Source organism: Macrobrachium nipponense, chromosome 10 (assembly GCF_015104395.2).
Source record: "Macrobrachium nipponense isolate FS-2020 chromosome 10, ASM1510439v2, whole genome shotgun sequence".
NCBI classification, from domain to species: Eukaryota; Metazoa; Arthropoda; class Malacostraca; order Decapoda; family Palaemonidae; genus Macrobrachium; species Macrobrachium nipponense.
In genome coordinates, this window is record NC_087204.1 from 193,502 (window position 1) to 208,501 (window position 15,000).

At 35.7% G+C, this 15,000-nt stretch overlaps 1 long non-coding RNA gene across 1 annotated transcript in view; it reads right to left on the bottom strand.

Moving 5' to 3' along the window:
- The window catches only part of LOC135224104 (uncharacterized), a 38,545-nt gene extending 26,134 nt beyond the window's left edge, over positions 1-12,411 (bottom strand). Inside the window, exons 1-2 of the long non-coding RNA XR_010316611.1 lie at positions 11,777-12,411; positions 5,578-5,781 (exon numbers count right to left, since the gene is read on the bottom strand). This is a non-coding gene — a long non-coding RNA (uncharacterized LOC135224104). The remainder of the gene's footprint in view (positions 1-5,577; positions 5,782-11,776) is intronic.
- Between the last annotated feature and the right edge of the window lie 2,589 nt (positions 12,412-15,000).

Here is a 15,000-nt window from a genome sequence, read left to right on the forward strand (position 1 = left end):
CTCTGTCTCTCTCTCTCTACAGTTTCTTTCCACATCTTTTATTTACAATTATTAATTAAATATATATATATATAAAATATATATATAAAATATATAATATATTAATATAATTATTTATATAATTTATATATTATATTTAATATTTTATTTATAACATATATATTATTTATATATAATTATACTTATATATATAATAATAATATATAATATATGTTTAATATATTAATAATATATATTTAAATAATATTAATTATAATTAATTATATTATATAATTATTATATATATAATAAATATCCTTATATAAATCTATATATATATATATATATATATATATATATATATATATATATATATATATATATATATATATATATATATATATATATATATATATATATATATATATATATATATATATATATATATATATATATATATATATATATATGTATATATATATATATTATATATATATATATACGTATATATATATATATATATATATATATATATATATAATATATATAATATATATATATATATATATATATAAATATATATTATATAAATAAATATATATATATATATATATATATATATATATATTATATATATATATATATATATATATATATATATATATATATATATATATATATATATATATATATAACGAGCTACAAATGTCCTTTAACATCTAATTCGCTCTACCTCGGAATTAATATATTTTCATATATGTTTAACCGAAGGGGAATTTATTCGGCGATAATAGAATTGCCGGCCGACAGGCATGAACCATCGGCATCTTCAATTCCAGGACTGGCAGTGAAGCCTTAGCCCACCCCGCCACCGCAAGAGGATATAAGTTAATGCCACCTCACACCTCAAATACCTGTCGCACTGAGGTAATTTGTAGTTTTGGAGACTGCATCAAACCCACCTCGTCCTCGGTAGCATTGTAGTGCTTTTGCCCACATGTAGCCATTATATAAGTCATATCACATTTCCGTGATTCATATACATATATCGAGCTACAAATGTCCTTTAATATCTAATTCGCTCTACCTCGGAATTAATATATTTTCATATATGTTTAACCGAAGGGGAATTTATTTGGCGATAATAGAATTGCCGGCCGACGGGCACGAACCATTAACATTTTCAATTCCAGGACTGGCAGTGAAGGCTTAGCCCACCCCGCCACCACAAGAGGATATAAGTTTATGCCGCCTCCCACCTACGTGCGGGCAAAAGCACTACAACGCTACCGAGGACGAGGTGGGTTTGATGTAGTCTCCAAAACTACAAATTACCTGAGTGCGACAGGTATTTGAGATGGGAGGCGGCATAAACTTATATCCTCTTGCGGGTGGGGTAGGCTAAGGCTTCACTGCCAGTCCTGGAACTAAAAATGTCGATGGTTCGTGCCCGTCGGCCGGCAATTCTATTATCGCCGAATAAATTTCCCTTCAATTAAACATATATGAAAATATATTAATTCCGATGTAGGGCAAATTAGATATTAAAGGACATTTGTAGCTCGACATATGTATATGAATCACGGTAATGTGATATGACATATAAATATATATATATATATATGTATATTATGTATATGTATATGTGTATATATATATAATATATATATATATATATATATATATATATATATATATATATATATATATATATATATATATATAGTCTCTCTCTTTCTCTCTCTCTCTCTCCACACAAGTTCCGTCCCCATCTTTTTATATATATGCACACACATACGCACATACAATACATACACATACACATACTACATACATACACGAAAGCACATAACATAGACGTCCAAAGACAGAACGGGTTACAAGAGTATAAATTGGCAGATCCAAGAAAGGGGCTATTTTTTTTTTGGCGGGTGGGGTGGGGGGGGGGGGTCGGCGGGGGGAGTGGGTTTGGTTTACCACCAAGACGGAAGGGAGAGCAACGAGAAGTCCAGTGACATCAAAGGCAAACGGTAAACAGAGAGGGAGGGAAGCTTCAGTAAATAATGGGTGAGCAGGGAGGGAATTTGTCCACGAAGACTCTCAAAGACATATTATGACGTGGTCGATATCGCACAAGGAGGAGAAGGATAGAGAGAGAGAGAGAGAGAAAGAAATATGTGTGTGTGTGAGTGTGTGTGGATGTGTATGCATGTATGTATATGTATAATATAAACAAGATGGTGGAGGAAACTGTGGAGAGAAAGAGATAGATACTATGATATGTATGTATAAATATATATAATGTAATTAAGATTGGGAAAGAAACTGGAGAGACAGACAGACAGACAGGCAGAGATACTATATGTATGTATGTAAATATAAATATATTATGTAAATTTGATAGTGAAGGAAACAGGAGAGAGAGAGAGAGAGAGAGAGAGAGAGAGAGAGAGAGAGAGAGAGAGAGATACTGTAATACACTGGACAATACTATGGTTTTGAGTAAGATCATTGCTAAAGAAAAAAGATGGAACGCTTATTCGAATATGTGTATATGTCCCCAATCGTGAGCGTTTCCAACTCGCTATATAACGTCCAAATTTAATTTATCATCTCCCCTGGGCAAACTTTCGCATCATCTCCTTATACAGTAGATCCTTTCATCTACAGAGGGCTACACTATGGAATATTTACAGTATGGAACTCCATATTTCACGAGCAGTAGGGAATAATGTCAGGATTATGGGTTTCTTTTAGCAAACCGGGTTGACTCGACCATCAGAAGGAGACTGCATATCCTGCAAATTTATGTGGGTCATAACCTCATTGAAGTAAAGGTGATCTATATCATAAATTTTTTCATTGCTTTCATTACCTTGTTCATACTGGAAGCTCCAAAATACATATTATCGTGTGGGTTAATAATAGAAAAGTACCTTAAAGTTCTTATACCCATTAAAGTGAACGACAAGAAACCCGTCTTAAAGTTCGCATATCTATTAAAGTAAGTGAAAATATCTTAAAGTCCACATATCTGTCAAAGTAAGGGAAGAGAAAACTATCTGAAAGTCCACATATCCATCAAAGTAGGCGGAAAGAAAACTATCTGAAAGTCCACACATCTGTCAAAGGAAGGGAAGAGAAAACTATCTGAAAATCCACACATCTGTCAAAGTAAGGAAAGAGAAAACTATCTTAAAGTCCACACATCTGTCAAAGTAAGGGAAGAGAAAACTATCTTAAAGTCCACACATCTGTCAAAGTAAGGGAAGCGAAAACTATCTTAAAGTCCACACATCTGTCAAAGTAAGGGAAATGAAAACTATCTTAAAGTCCACACATCTGTCAAAGTAAGGGAAGTGAAAACTATCTTAAAGTCCACACATTTGTCAAAGTAAGGGAAGTGAAAACTATCTTAAAGTCCACACATCTGTCAAAGTAAGGGAAGTGAAAACTATCTTAAAGTCCACATATCTGTCAAAGGAAGCGAAGAGCAAAATATCCCCTAAAAAGAAAGATGGAGCAGAGAAACAGCACCCAATATCCTCGAAAGCTGGATCTGATAAGATGTATCGGTTATTGAAAGTGAAACCGATTCTATAACGCCTTCGGATATATAACTATTCTTGTCACAAATGCTCCATGAAGAGCTCTACATCTGACTGTGCTTTTAACAAAGACAAATGTGACAAAACGGGACAAGAAATCATCTCCATGTTTTGTTTCTCCATCCCAAGATGATTCTCAGTTAGGTCGTATGTCGATCTGGAGATGTCTGGCAACTAGAATCGCTGATACCATCCAGCGACGAACGTCTCTGTAAAAACAAGCAAGAGATGCCACAACCCGGTGGTGGCCTGTGTTGTTGGGACTTATAGCGATGCCAGACGCACGATCATCGCTAACTTTAACCTTGAATGAGATCAAAACTACTGAGGTTAGACGGCTGAAATTCGGTATGTTTGATGATTGGAGGGTGGATGATCAGCGTACCTATTTACCGCCCTCTAGCCTCAGTAGGTACTAAGCTCTGGAGGCAGACGTACAGACAAAAAGCCATATAAATAGCTTTCTTTGGCAGAAAACTAAAAATAATGAACGAAAATGAGAGAGCAGAACACAAAAACACAGTTTTTTATTGGCTCTGTCATGGGAGTGTAAAAGAGCTGACAAAACACTACTTCAAATTCATGTTCGCTATTCAAGGTTAAAGATCTGAAGGCACACACAACACGGGGAGGGTCTGATCTCGAGCAAAAAATATGAAGGCATTGGAGATTACCGTCCTTCGCTAATGACATCCTCAGACGGAGGAGAAAGAGGAGACACCGAGCGTGGCGGGAAGGCTGCAGGAGGCAAGTGGAGAGTCCTTTGTCATAAGGATCCCCTGGATTATTCCAGGAAATTATCAGGTGATAAAATACGCCGCCTGCCAACGCTGTGTCATGCAAGAGAGAGAGAGAGAGAGAGAGAGAGAGAAGAGAGAGAGAGAGAGAGAGAGAGAGAGAGATTCTGAACAGACTCCACACACTCTTTGATAGAGCTTTGTTTCCGTTTCTTGATACAGGAATATTTAATATATTCTCATTTCTTCAGTCAGTTATAGGTTCCGAATAAAAACAAGGCTTGATCCGACCTCCAGCTTACTTGGGTCGCGTGCAAGATTTTATATTCTTAACTTGACGTAAATTAAAACGTGCTAAACTCTACGGTCAAATAGCACGTTGTTTCAATGAAAAATAAAATAAATACGCTATATTTTATTAGAAATTATTTTTCTGTACTGTTTATTATGTACATTATATTTTTTTACATTTTCATTCTAATGAATAAATCATAAATATCCTATCATAAAATTCCTGTATTTTTAACTCAACACAAAACACCTTTTTAGGCTTTTCCATAGGGCTTTACTATCCCCCCCCACCCCCCACCAACAACAAATCAACAACAAAGTAGTTTGTAGGCTTACTCCCCGAGTAAGCGATAGCACATTTGTGACTTTCCCCGTCATACCGAAAAAACAAACATTCTACGATTATGAAAATGTAGTAAAATATTCAATTCCATTTTCAAATGACATCATATTTCTTATATATTCATTTCTCAATGAACCTTTTAATGAACCTTCTACCAGAAACTGTCTCGTTAATTTTTTTTATATCTACTGTAATTGACTATGGCTGGAAATTAGTAAAGTTTCTTCATTGTACCTTGTTTTAGCTGAAGGAAAAAAAGTTTGAATTCCATCGACTGTGAAATGAGATTAAATGACAATTCGTTCGGAAGTAATGCTTTCTGAACCATCGGATAAATCTGAATGGTATAAAAATATTTGGCAATATTGATTCACGTGCGTATTATTTAAAAAAATATATAGTACAATTCCACATGCATATAAGGTCGAAAGAACTCATCGGAGTTTTTTATGTCAAAAGGAGCAAACAATATCTCTCGTCAACAAAATCATTAATTATAATATCTCTCTCTCTCTCTCTCTCTCTCTCTCTCTCTCTCTCTCTCTCTCTCTCTCTCTCTCTCTCTCAAAAGCAATCGACAATGCCTCGAATTCACAATCAAAGAAGAAACTTGACTTACCAAAGTAGTTCATGTTATTCTTCTGAACTTCGCAAATGGAGCATCTAACGGTACCATCAATGCGCATGCGTCCCTGGGTGGTTCCCGGGAGGCGTGGGGTGGTGGGGAGCAGTATTCACAATACTTCTGCCGAATTAATGCAAATCTCAGTCAGTTCTGTCATCGTCTGAACCTCCACAGCATCTAAGATGGCAGTTTTTATTCCTGAAAGACGAAACTTATGATTCTCAGAGAGTTTTTTTTATCTTTTAATTTATTTATTTATTAATAATTTTTTTTTTGCATGAAGGAGATACAGACACGAATCATTATGCAGATACGAAACAAGATTATTTTTTTTTAATGAAATGGGGTTGAGAAAGAGCAGAGAGGATATTAAATTGTATTAGATATGCTAGGTAAGAAAAATATACAGGTAATATTAATGAAACACATAATACGCATGGCAAATTGACGAGCGGTGAAATCACAAACAATACCAGTGATCACAGTCACTGACTCGTGAGGATAAAAATATGGAGTTTTGTAACGCAGATCATGACAGAGTTTTGAAATGCCAGTTAAATTGAAAGGAATAGCAAAACAAGAAAAAAATCATCAGACATACGATCATAAAATATGCCACTTTGAAGTGTCCAGATCTCTGGAAATTTTACCAAAATATGCAAAATATATGAAAGAGGTTTATGAAACGGACCATAAGGTACCATAAGTCTTTTTATAGAGGAGAATTATAGCAAGAAACTGCATAATAATGAAAAATGCAAAAATTTAGTTTAACGAAAGATGAGCAGCCAATAGCCAATGGATAAAAGCGTAATAAAATATTTACTTTGTTGCCAAACGTTAGAAATGTGGAAAATAACAGATATTAAATATTTACAGTTTCATTCTGGTGCAAAGGATTAATACAGAAAAAGACATCGTTGATTTTAACCGTTTTAAGCTCATATTCGAGTATCCCTCAACTTGGAATTATGGCTACCCAGGGAAACATTGTATCTCAATAGCAGTCCATCCAATTACAAAAAAATAAGAAAAAATTAGACAAATGTGAAGAAAATTGAAGTACTAAAAGCAGACGAAGGTGTCGCTAATCTGAAAATTCCTGCTTAGTTGATGATGGTGAAAACACAAACCAAAATATATGATTAACTCGAATCAATAAACAAAAGAAACGTGACAGAAAAGGATCTGAACATATCGTAGCTTAAACTAGAATACGACCAGTTGAAGAGAAACAATGTTCAGGATACTTAGTCAGGGAATATGAACTTCGATGTCAATTTAAAAAGATCGTTCAGAAACGCACAGAAATAGGCCTATCTGTATCTAAATACACTGAGAGCTGTCTAGAGTATGGTAGAATGATCAGGACTATAGTAAATTCAATTCAACCGTGCATTTGATGTCTAGGCCAGTCCCTTACGACGCTCCTTATCGGTTGTTGATAAGCCCAACCACAGGGCTGGAAACTCTCAGTCTCTCTCGAGAGTTCACTTGGGTAGGATCTATGTTCCACCTCTCCTGAGGGATACATCCTGCCTATGTGAACTCTCTCGAGAGACTGAGAGTTTCCAGCCCTGTGATTGGCTTATCAACAGCCAATCAGGAGCGTCGTAAGGGACAGGACTAGACATCAAATGCACGGTTGATGTGAATCTACTATAGGAGTATCTATTATGTAACTCCGTTCCCTAATACACAACCCACCCTTCCTTCCTCGTCAGTGTCTCCTACAGGCCTTTACTTCATACCACCCACTTGCGACGTCAAGTCCCACAAACTCGATTACTGACTCCAACTCCTGAACTGCAGGTGACGTCTGTCACCATCTGTAAAGCCTCTCTCTCTCTCTCTCTCTATCTATCTCTCTGGTTTATAAATGCATATAAATGTATTAACACGTCTTCCTCCCTGACTCGTGTATCAGTCGTTACCAGCTATGTTTTTTTTTATAGTTTTTCCCTGTGTTGTTATTATAATTATTATTATTATTGTTATTATCATTATTATTACTGTTATTATATTTATGTATACCACTGCAAAAAGTAAATTTTACTTCTTCTGATATGAATTATTATATTCCTAGTTAATGACATTAAGTTAAATTCTGCAAACTCAGTTCAATCCCTATATTTAACGCCTCCCTCGGCATCTGCAACCTTTCTCTCTCTCTCTCTCTCTCTCTCTCTCTCTCTCTCTCTCTCTCTCTCTCTCATCCACACACGCTTTATGTTCACACACGTGAACATTCATAATCCTTAACCAATATTGAACTAATAGTTTTATACTGTTTAAAACGTTAATGCATTGTTTGGTGGTTTAAAGGTCATATCCACATTCACTTTCACAATAAAAAAATGAATTTTTTTTTTTTTTTATCCACATTCACTTTCACAATAAAAAAAAAATTAAAGAATATTCTTTTACAACATTTGCATATGACGTACGTTGATGTTAACGTCAGATCTACGTGAAAATCCTGTTTACATCTGTGGCCAAAGACACCACAATCATGATTCATCTCTCAATTCCTCAGTGGGTCGCCTACTACGTAAATGACAGCCAGTTTGACAGTTGCATACTACGTAAATGACAGCGAGTTTGACTGTTCAGTCGTGGGAACCATTCAGTTCCTGAATTTCAGATGGTCCGGATACTTACATATCTCAGGCAGGACCTACCACATTAGAGGCATACTCTTTTCAGTAGCATCTAAAGTAACGGCGATTTAGAAAGCCAGGTTGAGTTGTTAAAGAAAAGAAGGGTCTGAATTTAGCGAGTATAGAGTATCGTTTCAAATTGTCACAAGATTATTGAAGGCTTATCGAGGTACCTCAATGTGACGAGATGAGGAGTAAGATTTTATGCAGGTGAACCATGTAACATAATAAATCCCTCAGGTAACAATTTCTTGTATTTACACAAAATAACTCATTATAGTAGTAAAGAAGTGTGTACACCAGTTTTGAACGTCCTCAGGACACGGCATTGGCAACTTATACGGAAGAAAATCTTTCATGAAATTATAGCAACGTCAAGTCCTTATGTTTGTTTGTATGGTGTTTTTACGTTGCATGAAACCAGTGGTTATTCAGCAACGGGACCAACGGTTTTACGTGACACCCGAACCACGTCGAGAGTGAACTTCGGTCACCAGAAATACACATCTCTGACCCCTCAATGAAATGCCCGAGAATTGAACTCGTGGCCACCGAGATGGCAGGCCCAGACCATACCGATCACGCTTCAAGTCCTTATTAATTAGAACTATTCTTCAATGAAGACTTACAGACTTCCAGAAATGAGAACAAGCCTTTTTTAAGCATATAAGCGATCCGGGATTTTCATTAATTCGATACAAATAAAAGAGAGATGGCATGAAACTACGAACGCCGTAAAATATATAAAAAAAAGGAACAAGTGGTAAGTATTGGGAACGTCAGCAATTAAACAATTGACTCTATAGAGAATCTGAGCCACTGAAAAATCTCCCCAACTATCCATCAAAACTAACATCATTCTCGGTCGAATTCACATGAACTCTTAATTTATTTCACGACCGTCATGCATTTAGAAAGCGCTATTTATTAACCGTTCGAGGCAGATGTAGTTGGTTCATAATTAAGTTCAGCTCTGCGTAGAGCAATAATAATCTCGCGAAGCTGAATCTAATACGCTCTTTTTTTATAATTCAAATGGGCATAAGCTGATTTCGTCTCGTTCGTCTCCCTTACACTGCGCTTTTTGTTTTATAATATCCGTCTCTTGTTCTCTGTAATGAAAGATCTGATCTAATCCAAGCTAACCTATTTTATTATTATTATTATTATTTTTATTATTATTATTCGCTAACCTAATTTCAAAAGGCGTACGGACGCGTGGACGGGAAGTGTTTGCTATGAATATAATTGCAACCGCTGTTTAGTTTCGTCTGTACCAACATTTGATACAGAAAATTATTTTAAATTCACGTTAAAAAGAATGATTTGCCCTCGAGCCGATACTGCTAACTTGTTGAAAAGTTTTTCATTATTAGCGATGCCATATTAGTGTATGAGAGAGAGAGAGAGAGAGAGAGAGAGAGAGAGAGAGAGAATAATAAACAATACACAACATAACGAATAATAACTGTTGTAAGATATAAATGTCAACTTGCTAAATGTCATGTGCACATGAACTGAGAGAGAGAGAGAGAGAGAGAGAGAGAGAGAGAGAGAGAGAGAGAGTAGTAACATACACTATAATAACGAATAATAACACTGAACGTCATGTGTATGTGCACTGAGTACCTTCCTCTTGACTTGTATAACGGCATCAAAACTGAGAGAGAGAGAGAGAGAGAGAGAGAGAGAGAGAGAGAGAGAGAGAGAGAGAGAGAGAGCTATCGATGTAAGCAAACCACTTGAAACAGGTATAAATACACCGGTATGAACTTGAAACCCACTGTAATATATTATTTTAACGCCTGAAACTGCATCTGCATTTGAAATATTTCGACAGAGAATATTTGTCGACATTCTTTACTCCTGTTCAGGGTCTCTGTTTTCTGATGCAGCCAAGTCACGGCGATACTATGAAGAAATAGCTTTCCACCCCACTCGCTTCAGTGACGCGGTGCTATTTCAAATATTTGCAATTCTGAAATCAGAAATAACTGCAACTCTATTGTTTCCCTTTTCAGTATTTTGCGTTTGTTATTTCCACCAACAATGTTTAAAATGTAGGCTTAGCATACGAGATAACTACATTACATTCTCTCTCTCTCTCTCTCTCTCTCTCTCTCTCTCTCTCTCTCTCTCTCTCTCTCTCTCTCTTGTAAGCGTAGAAGGAAGGATTATTCATTTTTTTAAAATGGGATCCAGGCATCCATGGATAAACGCACCTATTCTGAATTTCAAAATTTAACCGTTTAATCCATTTTGTGGTATATCGTAGATCACTGGAATTGATATTTATCATTTTAACGATAATTTCTACATTTATTCATTAGGCCTATTATCTTCTTTCTAGACATGAGCCTACAAATACTAAACTTTTACGGAAGAGTAGTAGAAATACAGGTCTATGACCATAGATATTTGACAGATGTTTTGGAAAACTAATAGAGACCCGCGAAATTTTGAATAACTGATAATAAGCAATGAACCATTAGTACAATAAGTGAGGAGGCTACCTAGTCCTAATATAATGTTGATAGAGAAAATTTTACTTTTCATAACTACAACTTAACTAGACCAATAGGTTAGAAGCCATCCGAACACCAAACTTCCTGAATGCCCAGCAAAACCTCAGGGCTTAAACCAAACAAAATATCTACTGTTACATCATTAGCAAGCGGAATGGTAGCCAAACAAATGCCATACCCTAGTCATGCTAATTCAGTATGGGGTCACTTCGGCCTAAGCGTAAAAAAAATTAATTTGTGAAAGACGCATTGGTTCCATGACAAGGTTTGATGAGGTAATTAGCAGTAAGAAACGACACAAAATACTGAGAGAGAGAGAGAGAGAGAGAGAGAGAGAGAGAGAGAGAGAGAGAGAGAGAGAGAGAGAGAGAGAGAGAGAGAGAGAGAGAGTTGCTGGTCTGAAAGATGGGTTTGCTTTGCAAGTTGATTGTGTATGTAATTTTCTTTCAATACTTGCATCGAATTTGTTAATTGTAGATATCCAATATGAATTAGATCTAATTACCTGCAGAATGACTAATTCATTATAATACCCATAATGAAACATGTTAATTATAACATCAGGCAAACAAGAGATTAGGCAGATCAAAACACTAGACCTATGATCAAAGCTTCCACATAGCTGAAAATCGTGAATCTTACCAAGGGGCTTTCAAGTATATTAGCATCATCTAATCCAGTACCATATAGTCAAGACGTCACAATAAAGCGAGAAATCCAACTGAGAAATGAAAAGGCGGGAAACTCCTCAACCTCTCTAACCCCCATTAAATGTCCAGTGAGGTGCCTACTGACTTCATCAGTAAGTGTAAGTTGCCACATACTACTTGTACGGACTGTTGTCGAAAAGGTTATGGTTGTTTAACTTTTGAGTGGACGTACAAACAGCTAATGAAAGCTTATTTTAAAATGTGAAATCGTTCAATTAAAAGTTTATTTGTATTTTCGTACTGGGCTTGTTACAAAAACTACAGGTATTAGCGTTGTATGCAAGTAATCAAGACCCACCGTTTCATCGCTACGACTTCCTCTTGTTTTGTCTCTCCCACTTAGAACGTATTTATAACTTCCCTCTTATATTTCTTTAAAATAAGCTTCTCCATCAATTCATCATGAAAATGTGTTTCATTTCCATATGGCCAAAAAATGACAGTACCGAAGGCCTCGCGCGTCTTTGCAGTAGTTGTGTTTACAGGTTTATAAATTTCAGCCATTCCTGGATTTCGTCTAGTCTCACATCTGGTTTTCATATCGAAAACAGACTTGCCCTGGAACTCTGACGTGAGTTCAAAATGTATAAAAGCTTGTCATGTTAGTCCTGCAGCATCCACATGAGCAGCTGAACAAGGAAACACTCCCGACACAATCACAAGGATATAAGATACTAAACGCCCAACCGACTGGTCACCCCCTCCATAGATGGCTGTTACAAAGGTATCCACCTAGGCTGTTATTTTCTGCCTCACCTCGTTCGGTTTCGTTTCAGTGCTATCAGAAGGAATTATCAGTTGCCTTTTTGTATTAAAATGTTGATATTAGGATAGCATTAACCTTCATCCGTGTAAGAGTATTAAGGATAACTTCACAAGTCAACGATGAACATAATACATTATGCTGAAACTTCAGCCATTCGCTAGTGAAACTACAATGTGCTTGAAGACTTAATTCACAGATAGCTATTACAGCGAATTGAAAATATAACTTTGAGTTTTGCAGCAGGGCGTTTTTACTAGGTATTTATTATATACACTACAGATGTATTTACAATCCATAATTCTATAATAAATGACAATATATCATGGTCTAAACAAGTCTAATAAGCTATATGAGGAAATCAAAGCGAGTATCGCAATGCTTAGCTTATATTCTTGTGAGTCACCACAGTAAGGAAGTAATAATATGTAGTCATTAAATTTTAAAATTAATATGCTATGAATGATAGGCCAGTAGTGTTTTTCTGCGTTTTGTTATGGGAATTACACCAAGATAAAAACTTTAATACACACACACACACACACACACACGCACACACACACACACACACACACACACACACACATATATATATATATATATATATATATATATATATATATATATATATGTGTGTGTGTGTGTGTGTGTGTGTGTATGTATGTATGTAGAGAGAGGTTTAGCGTCTGAGTCAGTACCAAATCAACGTTAATAGATATTAACTGCCTTATAAACCACATTCTTTCGGGAACTATTCACACTAATTCCCTATCGCTTGGAATGCAAACCGGAGAACAACAGAGCCTTCCTTCCACGAGACGACGAAACTGTCTTTGTGGAGCAACTTTAAGTGTATTTTCACAAGTTCACAACTATATACGTGACATTTCTTGCTTTGAATGTATGGCATAACTCTGGATTTAATGTACTAGTACTAGGCCTATTTCTTTCGATGCATTTACACTGAAATGAAGGTTTATTGAGAAATTGAACAATATAAGAGCACAGCAACAAACATCGAACAAACACCACGGTGTGACATTGACCGAGTGAGAAGTATTTCCTCGAACTGAGGAGAAAACCCTTGTTTTTCCTCACTCTTCGGGAGGCTTGAGTTTCCCGAAGTGGAGAGTCACTGCACCAGACATGAGGAATCTCGAGGGGTTCTGATCAGGTGATAGATTTGCACTGGTTTTCTTCTTCTCCTTTTGTATTCCAGATATATATATATATATATTATATATATATATATATATATATATATATATATATATATATATATATATTCTCTCGTGGTCATTCTTATAAACCGTGCAATGATAAACAAAATATCTTTTTAGAAAGGTTGATAAAATCTCGTTGCATTTCATTTCCTTTTGATGTTTTCTGTTAAAAGAGAGCGGTTGAGATGGGTATCTGTCCGCCCTCAGATCTTAAAATCTACCGAGTCTAGAGGGCTGCAAATTGGTACGTTGATCACCTACCTTTCGATCATCTAATAACTTATGATTTTAACCAAATTTTATTCTAGGTTAATTGAGACAAGTTAATATCTACCGTTAAGGGTTATTTATCGTACTGTTTACGTACGTTAACTTGCATTTCTCAATTTTTTCAGTTCAGTTTTACAGTTCAATATTTCCAGTTCAGTTTTTCAAGTTCAGATTTCCAATTAAATTTTTCCAGTTCTGTTTTCCAGTTCAATTTTTCTGGTTCTGATTTCCAGTTCAATTTTTCCAATTCAGTTTTCCAATTCAATTTTCCAGTTCAGTTTTCCAGTTCAGATTTCTAGTTTGATTCTCCTGTTCAATTTTTCTAGTTCGAGTCTCCTGTTCAATTTTTCCAGTTCAGTTTTCCAGTTCAGTTTTTCCAGTTCAGTTTCCAATTCAATTTTTCCAATTCAGTTTTTCCAGTTCAGTTTTCTAGTTGAATTTTTCCAGTTCAAATACGGTCGATGTAATTAGCAGAAGCAACATTCCCCACCCAAAGCCCTCACCCTCGATCTCCCCTAATCTTCCGCTTGATCAGGAAAGGGAAGGCACCGTCCCTGACAGGTGTCGGTGTCGCCAGAGAAAAAGAATCCTTTCAATTAACGTCGCGGGAAGGACGAACACTTCCTGACGGCCATGAGGCAATTTCTCTGGATTCGTCAGTTTCTGGAACTCTCTCATTTCCAGTCTCTGTCTTTCCGTGAACTTTCTGGGCAGAGAGAAGAACGCTTGGAAGAAGTATATAATAGCTTAGAATAATGAAGATATTAGATGATTAAAGAAAGAAAAAGGAATTAAGAGTAATTACAAATCAGTTATTCGTCGAATTACATTTGGGTTAGTATCTTGTTATTACAGAGATAGGATATGAGTATCTTTCTTTTATAAAGAACAACCACAACAAACAACAAAGTAGTTCATAGGCTTACTCCCCGAGTGAGCGAAAAAGAATGTAAGAAAGATCCTTAAAAGCCCAAGTCTCTCGGTTTGGTTTTATTTTTCCGTGCAATGTAAATCTTTCCGGAGTCCATTTGCATAATATATGAAGACTTGAATGAAAAAAAGGGGGCGGGGCCACAGGACAGTTAAAGAAAAAGAATAAGTGGAGTGACTTAAAAGATGAAGCACAGAAAAGGATGACGTTGAATTAAGAGATTAACTTACGCAAGAGAATGATATGTTTTAAGACAGAGGAGACTATATTATTTTATAACTGACCAGAATTTCTTCAAAGTGGAGTATGATATTCTTATTATAAAGTAGCTTTTT